Genomic DNA, 15,017 nt, shown 5'->3' on the forward strand with positions numbered 1-15,017 from the left:
TTTCTTTACTACTGATTCCACTTGCAGATTGGCTTTTTGGAAATCCTGCGCCACATGCCCAAGTCCCTTTGCACCTCCGATTTCTGGATTCTCTCTCCATTTAGAAAATAATCTATGCCTTTATTCCTATTACTAAAATGCATGACTCCACGCTTTGCTACACTATATTCCATCTGCCACTTCTCTGCCCACTCTCTGCCCAAGTTTATTCTTTGAATTTGAGTGAAGGGAGTAAACTGCATTCATTAAATAAACCTACAGAAAACAGAATTAAACTGGAAAGGGTGCCAAGGAGAATCATGAGGATGTTGCCAGGACTCGAGGGTCTGAGCTGTAGGGAAAGGTTAGGTTAGGACTTTATGCCTTGGAGCGCAGGAGGCTCACCCTTTGTCCCGTGTTTGGGAGTGAGGAAGTTGGCAGCCCTGGGCCTAGAGTCAGAGTGCAAGAGTGACCTGGTGTGGAAAGGAACTGCAGACGTTGGTTTAAGCCGAACACGGACGCCAAAAGCTGGAGTAAACTCGACGGTTCAGGCAGCATTTCCAGAGAAAATGAATTGGGTGACAAGATGGGAGCAAAGCAGAATAGTGGGACCTATAGGCCGGTTAGTCGGACTTCAGTGGTTGGTAAGATTTTAGAGTTCACTAGACCAAGTTGGGCCTGCATTGGTGCAACACCCTTGCCTCCCCCCTTCCCCCCTCTCCTCTCCCCCTCCCACCTCCCCTCCTCCACTCTCCCCCTCTCACCTCATGCTTGTCACATCACTAAAATGTACAAATTAATATTCTTTGCATGTTCGGAAGCCTATGATGAATTGAGCTATCAGAGAGGTGGATTTGCATTTTTTTATTCCAAAATTAGTCTGCAGTGCAAACATCAAATATTCATAAATATTTTTGTTACATAAGGATGCTTACATAAAAGAGGATGATGTTAGGGACAGGCAGGAACAATGGAGGTACAAATGCAGATGAATATTCTGTACATTCAATTATCTTTGGGATCAATGAATTACTAATCATTAATGCTAAATGTAGAAAGTTAGAGGAAAGAAATAAACACCTGAAGAAAGCGCATTTTATACTATTCTTTGGGTCATCCAAAAACATTTGGATCAGTCATTATATGGCATTGCAGTGAGTGTGTAGGCCCTTCAGAAGTCACTTTATTGCAGTAAAGTGAGCAAGTTAGGACTCTATTCCTTGGAGTGCAGGAGGATGAGGGGTGATCTTATTGAGGTGTACAAAATCATGAGAGGAATGGACCGGATAGACACACAGTTCCTAACCCAGATTAGGGCAATTGAGAAGCAGAGGACATAGATTTAAAGTTGGGGGGGGGGGGGGGGGGAGATTTAATAGGAACCTGAGGCGTAACTGCTTTACACAAAGGGTGATGGGTGTATGGAACGAGCTACTGGAGGAGGTAGTTGAGGCAGGGACTATCCCAACATTAAAAAACATTTAGACAGGTACATGAATAGGATAGGATGAGAGGGATATGGGTCAAACGCAGACAGGTGGGACTCGTGTAGATGGGGCATGTTGGCCGGTGGGCAAGCTGGGCCAAAGGGCCTGTTTCCACACGGTATCACTCTAAGGCAGCAAGTCTACCGCCCAAGGTGGAACGATATGTTACAGTTGTACAAGACATGCATGAGACCGCACTTGGAGTATTGTATTGCTTATACTGCCCCCCCCCCCCCCCCCCCCGGCTTATACAACCATTAAGCTGGAAAGAGCGCAGAGAACATTTACAAGGATGTTGCCAGGACTCGTGGGCCCGAGCTATAGGGAGAGGTTGGGCAGACTAGGAATTTATTCCTTGGAGTGCAGGAGGATGAGAGGTGATCTTATTGAGGTGTAGAAAAATCATGAGAATGATAGGGTGAATGCACAGTCTTTTTACAGGGGTAGAGGACTGGGGAAGGAGGGAGTATGGGACATAGTTTTAAGGTGAGAGGGGAAAGATTCAATAAGGACCCGAGGGGCAACTTTTTCACCCACTTAACGACATGGCAACCTTCTTGTCAGCTATTGAGTGGCTACCATGGGGGCAGTTCCTTGAAGATATGAGTAATTCTCAGTAATGGTTGAGAGCTTCAAGCTCCTTGGTGTTAATATCACCAACGGTCTGTCGTGGACCAACCACATTCAAGCGACAGCCAAGAAGCCACACCAACGCCTCTACCTGAGGAGACTGAGGACATTCCCCATGTCTCCAGTGCCTCTTACAACCCTCTACAGATGCCCCGTAGAGAGCAAACTGTCGGGTTGCACCACAGCTTGGTTTGGGAACAGCTCCGCCCAAGACCGCAAGAAATCGCAGAGAGTTGTGGATGTAGCCCGGTCCATCAAACAGACCATACTCCCCACCATTGTAGACGTAGTCCAGTCCATCACACACACCACACTCCCCACCATTGTAGATGTAGCCCGGTCCATCACACACACCACACTCCCCACCATTGTAGATGTAGCCCGGTCCACCACACACACCACACTCCCCACCATTGTAGATGTAGCCCGGTCCACCACACACACCACACTCCCCACCATCGGCTCCATCTACACTTCACGCTGCCTCAGGAAAACACCCAGCAGAAGACTTGTCTCACCCAACTCACTTCTCCCCGCTCCCGTCCGGCAGAAGGTACAGAAGCTTGAAAGCGCGCACCACTAGACTCAGGAACAGCTACTTCCCCTCTGTTATCAGGTTTCTGAACGGTCCTTCCGTAAGCTGGGGCACTGCCCGATTCACTTCTACCTCATTGCGGACATTGGACTTTGTCTCTGGAACTGGTGCGTTCCAATGATAAGAACTATATTCTGCACTCTGTATCTTCCCCTTTGCTCTACCTATTGTACTTGAGTCTGACTCAAGTACACTGGGTGGCGCCACCAGCAGTGGCTGCCTCGCCAACAGTCTGTCTGTCCTTTCTTCTTTTTGTTATTTTTAGTATGTGTTAAAACGTATGTTTTAGTGTTCCTTGGTTTGTTTTATGTGGGGGTTGGGGTAAACGTTTTTTCAATCCCTTACCTCGACGGAGATGCGATTTTTTTCTGTATCGTATCTCCGTCCTCACTGCGGCCTAACATCATGGAGTTGGCGGCCTTTCCCGGAGACCGACCCGGCGCTCCAAGCCGCGGGATTCCGCGGGACTTTAACATCACGGAGCTTGCGATCTCTTTGCCGGGAATCAAAGCTCCAACCGCGGGGCCTGTGGACTTTAACATTGTGAAGCCCGTGGTCTCCGGTAGGAAGAGGCCGGGAGCTCCATGCCGCAGAGAGAGTTTCAACTGCCCCGACGGAGGCTTCGATCGTCGGCTGTGGGGGCTTCGACTGCCCTGACTGCGAATGGTTTGACTGCCCCGACCACGGGAGAACATGAGGAAGAAGATTGAACTTTATTGCCTTCCATCACAGTGAGGAATATGGAATCCACTGTTTCTGTTAACTTTTATGTGGTTGTGTGTCTTGTTGCTTTTCACGTAGTATGGCTGTATGGTGACTCAAATTTCACTGTACCTTCACTGGTACATTGACAATAAACTGACCTTGAAACCTTGATTCTATTTGTGTCTGGTAAATCTGATCTGTTTGGATAGCAAAGCTCTCCACTCTACCTCAGTACACGTGACAATAATAACCCTAAACCTAAACAGAGCGGTGCCGGCCTCTACAATGCCACGCAAACTGGAGAGATACAAGTTTTATTTTTGATTGCAGTTCTTTGCCCAAACAGCAAATGGTCAATGTTTACAAATTTATGGGAGATTAAAATGTCTGCACTCTGTATCTACCCATTTGCTCTATCTATTGTACTTGAGTTTGACTTGATTGTATTTATTGGTTTGGATAGTATGCAACGCAAAGGTTTTCACTTTGCATTGGTACACATGACAATAATAAATGTTTAGCTCATCAAAAGATGGTGAAATCTAATATCTGGGCATGACTGTTTCTTAGAATGGATTCTGTATTACAATGGAGTCTGACTAAAAGTATCCATTAAATAGTTCCTGGACACTAACCTTAAGATCATGACATGAGGTACTTCTGCAAATTTCATTTTTTCTCAGCTTGTAATCTTCTGCAAAGTTACATGTTGTTACTTATTGTAATAATCCCTGGGTTACTGCATTCTGTAAATTGAAACCTGCTTACAAAATTTATGTAACTTTATCACAATAATTCTGACTACCAGCCACTTAGACGTCTCAATCTGCTCTTCTACTTTTTGGCCTCGGACCAAAATGCAAAGGATGTACTGTAGGGACATAGGGATTGGCTGGGAGAGTTCGAACCCTCGGATTGGCTAGCGATGTCACGCGGTGTGCCAGCGCGGGAGGGACAAGGAGTCTAGTATTGAACTCCGTCTGATGAAGACGTTTTGTTGGTTGTCTACAGTTTTGAGTGTTGCGATTGTCACGGAGGTTTGCCCATGCAATAAACTCCGTCTGTAACACACATCCGCTTCCAGACTCGCCACATTGGTGACCCCGACGTGATCAACGACCACAAGAACATGTCGCAAGAAGGAGCGAGCAGTGGGCAGCCGAACGCGGTCGGCGTTCACCTGCCCCCGTTCTGGGCCCACCAACCGCACCTGTGGTTCGTGCAGGCAGAGGCCCAGTTTCACCTCAGAAAAGTCTCGGAGGACCAAGATAAGTTCTACCACTTGGTAAGCGGCCTACCGCCCGAGGTGGCCGCGCGGGTGGGACGGTACCTGACCAGCCCCCCCCAAACCGAGAAATACGAGGGGCTCAAGAAGCTCCTGCTGAGGACTTTTGGTTTTAGCCAAAACCAGCGGGCTCTGAAGCTCCTGCATTTACCGGAGCTAGGGGATCGGCTACCGTCTGTCCTGATGACCGAAATGTTAACCTTGATCGGTGAGCACCAACCTTGCATGATGTTCGAAGCGGCATTCCGGGAGAAATTGCCCCGGGACGTCAGGATAGTTTTGGCGGATGTCTCCTTCGAAGACCTGGTGGCGTTCGTGGAGAAGGCTGACGTGCTCGTAACGGAGGACTCGACGGGAACGACTCGGTAAATCGGGTTTCAAGGCCTAGGAGCGACCGGCCGCGCGGCCAAGATGGCGGCGCATCGGCCACCATTTTACAAAAAGCCCGCCAAGACGGAGCTGCAGCGCCCGCCATTTTGCAGCGGGCCCACGCAACAGAGCCACACAGGCGCGGCTGGTGTTTTTTCCACAAGTGGTGGGGCGGTGAAGCCCGAAATTGCAGGGCCCCGTGTACCTTTTCAGGAAATGCCTCGGCCGATCGAATATAGAGGCAGTCTATCAGCCGCAATCGCCGCCTCTACGTCACGGATCGAGGTACCGGCACCGTTTTCCTGGTCGATACGGGAGCTGTCGTTAGCATCGTGCCTCCCTACGGCTGCGAAGTTCGAGCAGGTAGGAAAGGTCCGTCCCTCATTGCGGTCAACGGCAGTCCCATCCGCACCTATGGCAAGAGGGCCATGTCCCTGTCCTTCGGGTCCGAGACCTACCATTGGGATTTCATCGTTGCCGACGTGGGCCAGGCCATCCTGGGCGCGGATTTCCTCTGGGCATTTTCGTTTGTCGCAGACGTCCGCGGGAAGGGCCTGCAACCCTCGGCTAGCAGCGTGGAGCCTGCTACTCCTCCACCTGCCACCCTACCCTGCCCGTCGATCCGGGCCATCACCACGGCTCCCGATCAGTTCGCTGCGGTCGTCGCCGACTTCCCGGAGCTCCTCATACAACGGTTCGATGCCCCTTCCGCTAAGCACGGTGTCGTCCACTTCATCTCTACCGAGGGGCCGCCTGTATTCCCCCGGGCTCGGCGCCTGCCTCCCGACAAGCTGGCCATGGCTTGGGAGGAGTTCCTGAATTTGGAACGGCTGGGGATTGTTCGTCCTTCAGACAGACCGTGGGCCTCCCCCTTGCATATGGTCTCCAAAGCATCTGGGGGGTGGAGACCATGTGGGGATTACCGGCGTCTTAACGCTGCCACCACGGCTGACCGCTATTCGATCCCTCACATAGAGGACTTCTCAGCCAGCCTCGAGGGTGCTACGGTGTTCTCGAAGATCGATTTGGTGCGGGGATATCATCAGATCCCCGTCCACCCACCGGACATTCCCAAGACGGCTACGATTACTCCGTTCGGGTTATTTGAGTGGTTGCGCATGCCGTTCGATCTCAAAAACGCGGCTCAGGCATTCCAATGTCTCATGGATCATGTGGGTCGCGGATTGTCTTTTGTGTTTATTTATCTCGACGACATCCTGGTTGCTAGTCGTTCGGTCCCAGAGCACCTGGTTCACCTTCGCACTGTGTTCCAGAGGCTGCAGGACCACGGCCTGATCCTCCACCCGTCCAAATGCCAGTTCGGCCTGTCCGCGGTGGATTTCCTGGGTCACCGGGTCACACCGGCCGGTGCCACTCCCTTGCCCGCTAAGGTGGACGCCGTCCGCTCTTTTCCCCGCCCTACCACCATCAAGGGCTTGCAGGAATTCGTGGGCATGGTGAATTTTTATCACCGGTTCGTGCCTGCGGCAGCTCAGATCATGCGCCCCCTTTTTCAATGCCTCGCGGGTAAACCCGCTGAGTTGGTCTGGTCCACAGCTGCCGAGGCGGCCTTTGATGCGGTCAAGCTGGCCCTCGCCAACGCCACCATGCTCGTGCACCCCCACTCCTCTGCCCCCACAGCCCTGACGGTGGACGCCTCAGACGTGGCGGTGGGTGGGGTCTTAGAGCAACAGGTCAATGGTCACTGGCAGCCTCTGGCATTTTTCAGCCGGCACCTTACTCGACCTGAGCTGAACTACAGTGCCTTCGACAGGGAGCTCCTGGCCCTCTATTTAGCTGTTCGTCATTTTCGCTATTTTTTGGAGGGCCGCTCTTTTGTTGCCTATACGGATCACAAGCCCCTCACGTTTGCTTTTTCTAAGGTTTCTGATCCGTGGTCAGCCCGCCAGCAACGGCACCTCACCCTCATTTCGGAGTTCACCACAGATGTTCGCCACATCGCGGGTAGGCTTAACGCCGTTGCTGACGCCCTGTCCCGGCCGGCCAGTTCCTCTGTTGCTGCGGTGGGGGGCGAGGTGGATTTTCGGGAGCTAGCGGAGGCTCAGCGCCTGGAAGACATTGCCTCAGCGTACGCCTCCACCGCCTCAGGGTTGCGGTTGGCCCAGGTGGCGTGCGGCCCCACAGGTACCACACTTTGGTGTGACGTTTCCCTTCCCCGCCCCCGCCCGGTTGTGCCGACCGCCCTGCGGCGTAAGGTTTTTGAGGCCATTCATGGCCTGGCACACCCGTCCATTCGGGCGACCTCGGCTATGGTGGCTGCCCGATTTGTCTGGCACGGCCTGCGGAAGCAGGTGGCCGCCTGGGCCCGCGCCTGTGTCCCGTGCCAGACCTCCAAGGTCCACCGCCACGTCCAGCCTCCGTTCCAGAATTTCGTGGTTCCGCCCGTCCGTTTTTTCCACATTCACGTGGATTTGGTTGGTCCATTGCCTTCCTCTAGGGGCTACACTCATCTCCTGACGGTGGTCGACCGTTTTACTCGTTGGCCGGAGGCTTTTCTGTTGTCGGACACCTCGACGGCCTCCTGTGCACGGGCCCTGGCGTTACATTGGGTTGCCCGTTTCGGCGTCCCGGCCATCATCACTACCGACCGGGGCGCCCAGTTCACCTCGTCCCTGTGGGTCGCGCTTGCGCAGCTGTATGGGTCTCGCTTGCAGCAGACTACTGCCTATCATCCCCAGGCTAACGGGATGGTAGAACGCTTCCACCGACAGCTGAAGGCGTCCCTCTGTGCCCGCCTGACCGGTCCTGACTGGGCTGACCATCTGCCTTGGGTCCTCCTCGGTATTCGCACGGCCCCTAAGTCCGATCTGGGTACTTCCTTGGCGGAACTCGTCTATGGCTCGCCCCTGCGGGTGCCGGGTGACATTTTTCTTCCATCCTCCGCCCTGCCGTCTTCCGTGCCGTCAGTTTTGGCTTCTCTCCGGGCTCGGGTAAGTTCCCTGGCCCCAGTCCCGGCCTCCCGTCACGGGAGTACCGCAGCGCACGTACCGGCGGACTTGCATGACAGCGAGTTCGTTTTCCTCCGGCGGGATTCCCATCGCCCCCCTCTGCAGCCGGTCTACCAGGGCCCGTTCCAGGTGCTGAAAAGAGGGACGGTCACCTTCACTTTGCAAGTGGCCACCCGACAGGAGCTTGTCTCTGTCTCCCGGCTTAAACCTGCGCACTTGGACCCGGACCGTCCCGTTCTGGTGGGTCAACCTCTTCGCCGGGGCCGCCCTCTGGCCGGCCCACCTGGTTTCCCAGCTGCGTTTCTTCTCCCACCGCTCGGGCCTCCGCTGCCCCCGGTCGTGTTTCCTCTGCCCCCTCCAGCTGCGCCCCCTCCAGCTGCGCCCCCATCGTCTCCACCTGCAGGGCCCTCCCCGCCTCCTTCGTCGCCGGGGGTACCGGCCTCCCCTCTCTGTACTCGTTCAGGTCGGGCGGTCCGGGTGCCCGTTAGGTACCGTACCAAGGGTTCTGGGGGGGGGGGGGGTCATGTAGGGACATAGGGATTGGCTGGGAGAGTTTGAACCCTCGGATTGGCCAGCGATGTCACGCGGTGTGCCAGAGCGGGAGGGACAAGGAGTCTAGTATTGAACTCCATCTGATGAAGACGTTTTGTTGGTTGTCTAGTTTTGAGTGTTGCGATTGTCACGGAGGTTTGCCCATGCAATAAACTCCGTCTGCAACACACATCCGCTTCCAGACTCGCCACAGTACCTTCTTTGTACGAAAATGCAAAAATGCAGAAAAAAGATACAAAGTGCTGGAGTAACAGCAAGTAGCAGCAGCCAGCAGCAATCAGCAGCAGCAGCAGCAGCACCAAGCTGTGTTGCTTGGGAAGTATTGTGTGGGGATAATAAGGAGTAAGACCTGTGTGATCTCCCGGACAAGTTTCGATCGCCTAGCTTGGGGTCGGAGAGGAATTTCCCGGATTTTTTTTCCCAAATTGGCCTGGATTTTTTATCCGGTTTTTCGCCTCTCCCAGGAGATCACTCAGTTCTTTTGGGTGGGCGGTTGGAGCGGTTGGAGCAGCGGCCGGGCGGTAGGTTTAGTAACCGAGCACGGGGCTTTGTTTGGGGAGTATGAGTGCCAGGGCAGTTTATTGTTCTGGGTGTCGGATGTGGGGAATCTGGGAGTCTGATAGTCTTCCAGACATCCACATCTGCGCCAGGTGTGACGAGATGGGGCTCCTAAGGGACCGTATTAGGAACCTGGAGCGGCAGATTGATGACCTCTGTTTGGTCAGGGATAGTGAGGAGGTTTTAGATAGGAGTTACAGAGAGGTGGTCACTCCAAGACCACGGGAGGTAGACAAGTGGGTCACGGTTAGGGGGGGCAAGGAGCAGGGACTAGGGAGTACCCCGGTGGCTGTACCCCTTGGAAATAAGTACTCCTGTTTAAGTACTGTTGGGGGGAACAGCCTACCTGGGGGCAGCGACGGTGCCCGGGCCTCTGGTAAGGAGTCCGGCCCTGTTGCTCAGAAGGGTAGGGAAAGGAAGAGGAGAGCGATAGTAATAGGGGACTCTATAATGAGGGGGTCAGATAGGCGATTCTGTGGACGCAGTCGGGAGACCCGGATGGTGGTTTGCCTCCCTGGTGCCGGTGTCCGGGATGTGTCTGAGCGTGTCCAGGATATCCTGAAAGGGGAGGGAGATGAGCCAGAGGTCGTGGTACATATAGGTACCAACAATATAGGTAGGATAAGGGAAGAGGTCCTGAAAGGAGAATTTAGGGGGCTAGGAAGAGAGTTAAAAAAAAGGACTTCCAAAGCAATAATCTCAGGCTTACTGCCTGTGCCACGCGATAGTGAGAATAGGAATGGAGTGAGGTGGAGGATAAATACGTGGCTGAGGAACTGGTGCAAGGAGCAGGGATTCAAGTTTCTGGATCATTGGGACCTCTTCTGGGGGAAGTATGACCTGTACAAAAAGGACGGGTTGCATCTGAACCTGAGGGGAACCAATATCCTGGCGGGGAGATTTGCTAAGGTAATTGCGGAGACTTTAAACTAGTACGGTTGGGGGGAGGGACTCAAACACAGATAGCTAATAGGCAGTGTGTGAGGCAGGAGGCAGAAAAGGGAAACACTCAGACCCAATATGTAGGAGAGAAAGAAGGGAAAAGAAATAAACTGAGAATAAGAAATGATGGGTCCCTTAAATGTGTATATTTTAATGCTAGGAGCATTGTAAGAAAGGTGGATGAGCTTAGAGCCTGGATTGACATCTGGAAGTATGATGTTGTGGCGATCAGTGAAACATGGTTGCAGGAGGGTTGCGATTGGCAATTAAATATTCCAGGATTTCATTGTTTCAGATGTGATAGAATCGGAGGGGCAAGAGGTGGGGGTGTGGCATTGCTTGTCAGGGAGGATATCACAGCAGTGCTTTGGCAGGACAGACTAGAAGGCTCGATTAGTGAGGCTGTTTGGGTGGAACTCAGAAATGAGAAAGGTTTAGCAACACTTATAGGGGTGTATTATAGACCGCCAAATAGGGAACGAGAATTGGAAGAGCAAATATGTAAGGAGATAGCAGATATTAGTAGTAAGCACAGAGTAGTGATTGTGGGTGATTTCAATTTTCCGTATATAGACTGGGAATCACATTCTGTTAAAGGGCTGGATGGTTTGGAGTTTGTAAAATGTGTGCAGGATAGTTTTTTGCAGCAATACGTAGAAGTGCCTACCAGAGAAGGGGCAGTGTTGGACCTCCTGTTAGGAAATGAGACGGGTCAGGTGATGGAGGTATGTGTTGAGGAGCACTTTGGGTCTAGTGATCACAATGCCATTAGTTTCAATATCATTATGGAGAAGGTCAAATCTGGACCAAGGGTTGAGATTTTGGATTGGAGAAAGGCTAATTTTGAGGAGATGAGAAAGGATTTAAAAGGAGTGAAATGGAACTTTTTGTTTTATGAAAAGGATATAATAGAGAAATGGAGGATATTTAAAGGTGAAATTTTGAGAGTACAGAGTCTTTATGTCCCTGTTCGGTGGAAAGGAAAGAATAATAATTTGAAAGAGCCGTGGTTTTCCAGGGAAATTGGACACTTGGTTCGTAAAAAGAGGGAGATATACAATAAATATAAGCGGCAGGGAGTAAATAAGGTTCTTGAGGAATATAAAGAATGTAAAAGGAATCTTAAGAAGGAAATTAGAAAAGCGAAAAAAAGATATGAGGCTGCTTTGGCAAGTAATGTAAAAGTAAACCCCAAGGGGTTCTACAGATATGTCAATAGCAAAAGGATAGTGAGGGATAAAATTGGTCCATTAGAGAGTCAGAGTGGACAGCTATGTGCTGAGCCGGAAGAAATGGGGGAGATATTAAACAATTTCTTTTCTTCGGTATTCACCGAGGAGAAGGATATTGAATTATGTGAGGTAAGCGAAACAAGTAGAGTAGTGATGGAAATTATGAGGATTAAAGAAGAGGAGGTACGGACACTTTTGAAAAATATAAAAGTGGATAAGTCTCCAGGTCCTGATAGGATATTCCCTAGGACATTGAGGGAAGTTAGTGCAGAAATAGCAGGGGCTATGACGGACATATTTCAAACGTCATTAGAAACGGGGATGGTGCTGGAAGATTGGCGCATTGCGCATGTTGTGCCTTTGTTTAAAAAAGGTTCTAAAAGTAAACCTAGCAATTATAGACCTATTAGTTTGACGTCTGTGGTGGGAAAATTAATGGAAAAGATACTTAGGGACAATATATATAATTATTTGGACAAACAAGGCCTGATTAGAAATAGTCAACATGGATTTGTGCCTGGAAGGTCATGTTTGACTAATCTTCTTGAATTTTTTGAAGAGGTTACCAGGGAAATTGATAAGGGCAAGGCTGTGGATGTTGTCTATATGGACTTCAGTAAGGCATTTGACAAGGTTCCACATGGAAGGTTGATTAAGAAGGTTAAATCGTTGGGTATTAATAGTGAGGTTGCAAGATGGATTCAACAATGGCTGAATGGGAGATACCAGAGGGTAATGGTTGACAATTGTATGTCAGGTTGGAGGCCAGTGTCTAGTGGAGTGCCCCAGGGATCTGTGTTGGGTCCACTGTTGTTTGTCATTTACATTAATGATCTGGATGATGGTGTGGCAAATTGGATTAGTAAATATGCAGATGATACTAAGAAAGGTGGTGTAGTTAGTAATGAAGTAGAGTTTCAAAGTCTACAGAGAGACTTGGGCCTTTTGGAAGGGTGGGCTGAAAGATGGCAGATGGAGTTTAATGCTGATAAGTGTGAGGTGCTGCATTTTGGTAGGACAAATCAAAATAGGACGTACAGGGTAAATGGTAGGGAATTGAGGAATGCAGTGGAACAGAGGGATCTGGGAATAACTGTGCATTGTTCCCTGAAGGTGGAATCTCATGTGGATAGGGTGGTGAAGAAGGCATTTGGTATGCTTGCCTTTATAAATCAGAGCATCGAGTATAGAAGTTGGGATGTAATGTTAAAATTGTACAGGGCATTGGTGAGGCCGAATCTGGTGTATCTGTGCAGTTCTGGTCGCCAAATTATAGGAAAGATGTCGACAAAATGGAGAGGGTACAGAGGAGATTTACTAGAATGTTGCCTGGGTTTCAGCACTTAAGCTACAGAGAGAGGTTGAACAGGTTGGGTCTTTATTCTTTGGAGCGTAGAAGGTTGAGGGGGGACTTGATAGAGGTTTTTAAAATTTTGAGAGGGATGGACAGAGTTGACGTGGGTAGGCTTTTCCCTTTGAGAGTGGGGAAGATTCCAACAAGGGGACATAGTTTCAGAATTGAGGGACAAAAGTTTAGGGGTAACATGAGGGGTAACTTCTTTACTCAGAGGGTGGTGGCTGTATGGAATGGGCTTCTGGTGGAAGAGGTGGAGGCTGGCTCGATTTTATTATTTAAGTGTAAATTGGATAGGTATATGGATAAGAGGGGATTAGAGGGTTATGGTCTGAGTGCAGGTAGATGAGACTAGGTCATGGAGAGTGGTCGGCGTGGATTGGAAGGGCCGAATGGGCCTGTTTCCGTGCTGTAGTTGTTATATGGTTAACTCAATGCATCAGGCAGCATCTCCGGAACAACACAGATAGGTAACGTTTCGGGTTGAGACCCTCTTCATTTCCTCCAGAGATGCTGCCTGACCGGCTGAGTTAACCCACTTTCGCATCTTACACACTAGGGACAATTTACGGAAGCCAATTAACCGGCAAACCTGCTTGCCTTTGGGATATGGGAAGAAACCGTAGCACCCGGAGGAAAGACACAAAATGCTGGAGTAACTCTGCCTCGACCTGAGTGATCTCCTGGTTGCCAAACACTTTAACTCCCCCTCTCATTCCCACTTACCTTTCTTCCCTGGGCCTCCTCCACTGTCAGCGTGAGGTAAATTGGAGGAACAGCACTTCATATTTCACTTGGGCAATTTATAACCCAGCGGCATGAATATTGACTTCTCTAACTTCAAGTAGCCCTTGCTTTCCCTCTCTCTCCATCCCCTCCCCCATCCTAGTTCTCCGACTAGTTTGACTGTCATCCTGATTTAATTTTACTGATTTCAACTAGTTGTCACCTTCCCCTCAGTTAACAATGATCTATTTCATGTTTTCCTTGAGCTTCGTCTCCCTTGACCTCTCATTTTCACACCTTACCCTTCCACATCTCTATGTCTCCCTCTCCCCCGACTCTCAGTCGAAAGAAGGGTCTCTACCTGAAACGTCACCCATTCCTTCTCTCCAGAGATGCAGCCTGACCCACTGAGTTACTCCAACATTTTGTGTCTATCTGCATCTGGAGGAAACCCATGCAGTCACAGGGAGAATGTGCAAACTCCACACAGGCAGCACCCGGAGTCATGATGGAACCTGGTCTCTGGCAGCAGCTCTACTGCTACTGATTGTGTAGGAGGAAGAGTAGTGAAATGAAAATCATTGAACACCTCTGAGCAATACCCCCTTGTTTCATATCAAAGCACTGTCATATGTTCAAAGACTGGAGCGACTAGGCTTGTATACACTGGAATTTAGAAGGATGAGAGGGGATCTTATCGAAACGTATAAGATTATTAAGGGGTTGGACACGTTAGAGGCAGGAAACATGTTCCCAATGTTGGGGGAGTCCAGAACAAGGGGCCACAGTTTAAGAATAAGGGTTAGGTCATTTAGAACTGAGATGAGGAAAAACGTTTTCAGTCAGAGAGTTGTGAATGTGTGGAATTCTCTGTCTCAGTAGGCAGTGGAGGCCAATTCTCTGAATGCATTCAAGAGAGAGCTAGATAGAGCTCTTAAGGATAGCGGAGTCAGGGGGTATGGGGAGAGGGCAGGAACGGGGTACTGATTGTGAATGATCAGCCATGATCACATTGAACGGTGGTGCTGGCTCGAAGGGCCGAATAGCCTCCTCCTGCACCTATTGTCTATTGTCTATTGGAACTCAGTAGGTCAAGCAACATCAACATTCTCAACATGTGCTCTTCCCTTACCCACTCCAAGTAAGTCTGTCCGTTCCTCCGCAGACGCTGCCTGACCCTCTTAGTTCCTTCGGCACTTTGTATTTTTGCCCAGGATTCCGGCATGTGCCGTTTCAAGCATCACCCTTGATTCAATGATGCTTTGACCAGTTGAGTCTAAAGGATGATTTCGTACTCCTAAAGCCCAATGAATAATCTTAGAGACCTCCTGCACTTCCACTGTCAAAGCCTTGTACTGTCAATGGTGTGATTTTTCAGACGGGACTGAAAATGGAAAAAGTTTGAAATATTTAGCAAGTGAGACAGATTTTATGGAGAGAATAAAAAGAATTAACATTTCAGGTTGACGACCTTTTGTCCTTCAACTGTAACAGTGGCTGACATCGCAGATGGATATACAGTAAACGGTGTTAGATTTAGGTTTATTATTGGTGTGTGTACTGAGATACAGTGCAAAGCTTTATTTTGCATGTTATCCAATCAAATCAGATAATACTATTCATATACACAATCA

This window comes from Rhinoraja longicauda, chromosome 3 (assembly GCF_053455715.1).
Source record: "Rhinoraja longicauda isolate Sanriku21f chromosome 3, sRhiLon1.1, whole genome shotgun sequence".
NCBI classification, from domain to species: domain Eukaryota; kingdom Metazoa; phylum Chordata; class Chondrichthyes; order Rajiformes; family Arhynchobatidae; genus Rhinoraja; species Rhinoraja longicauda.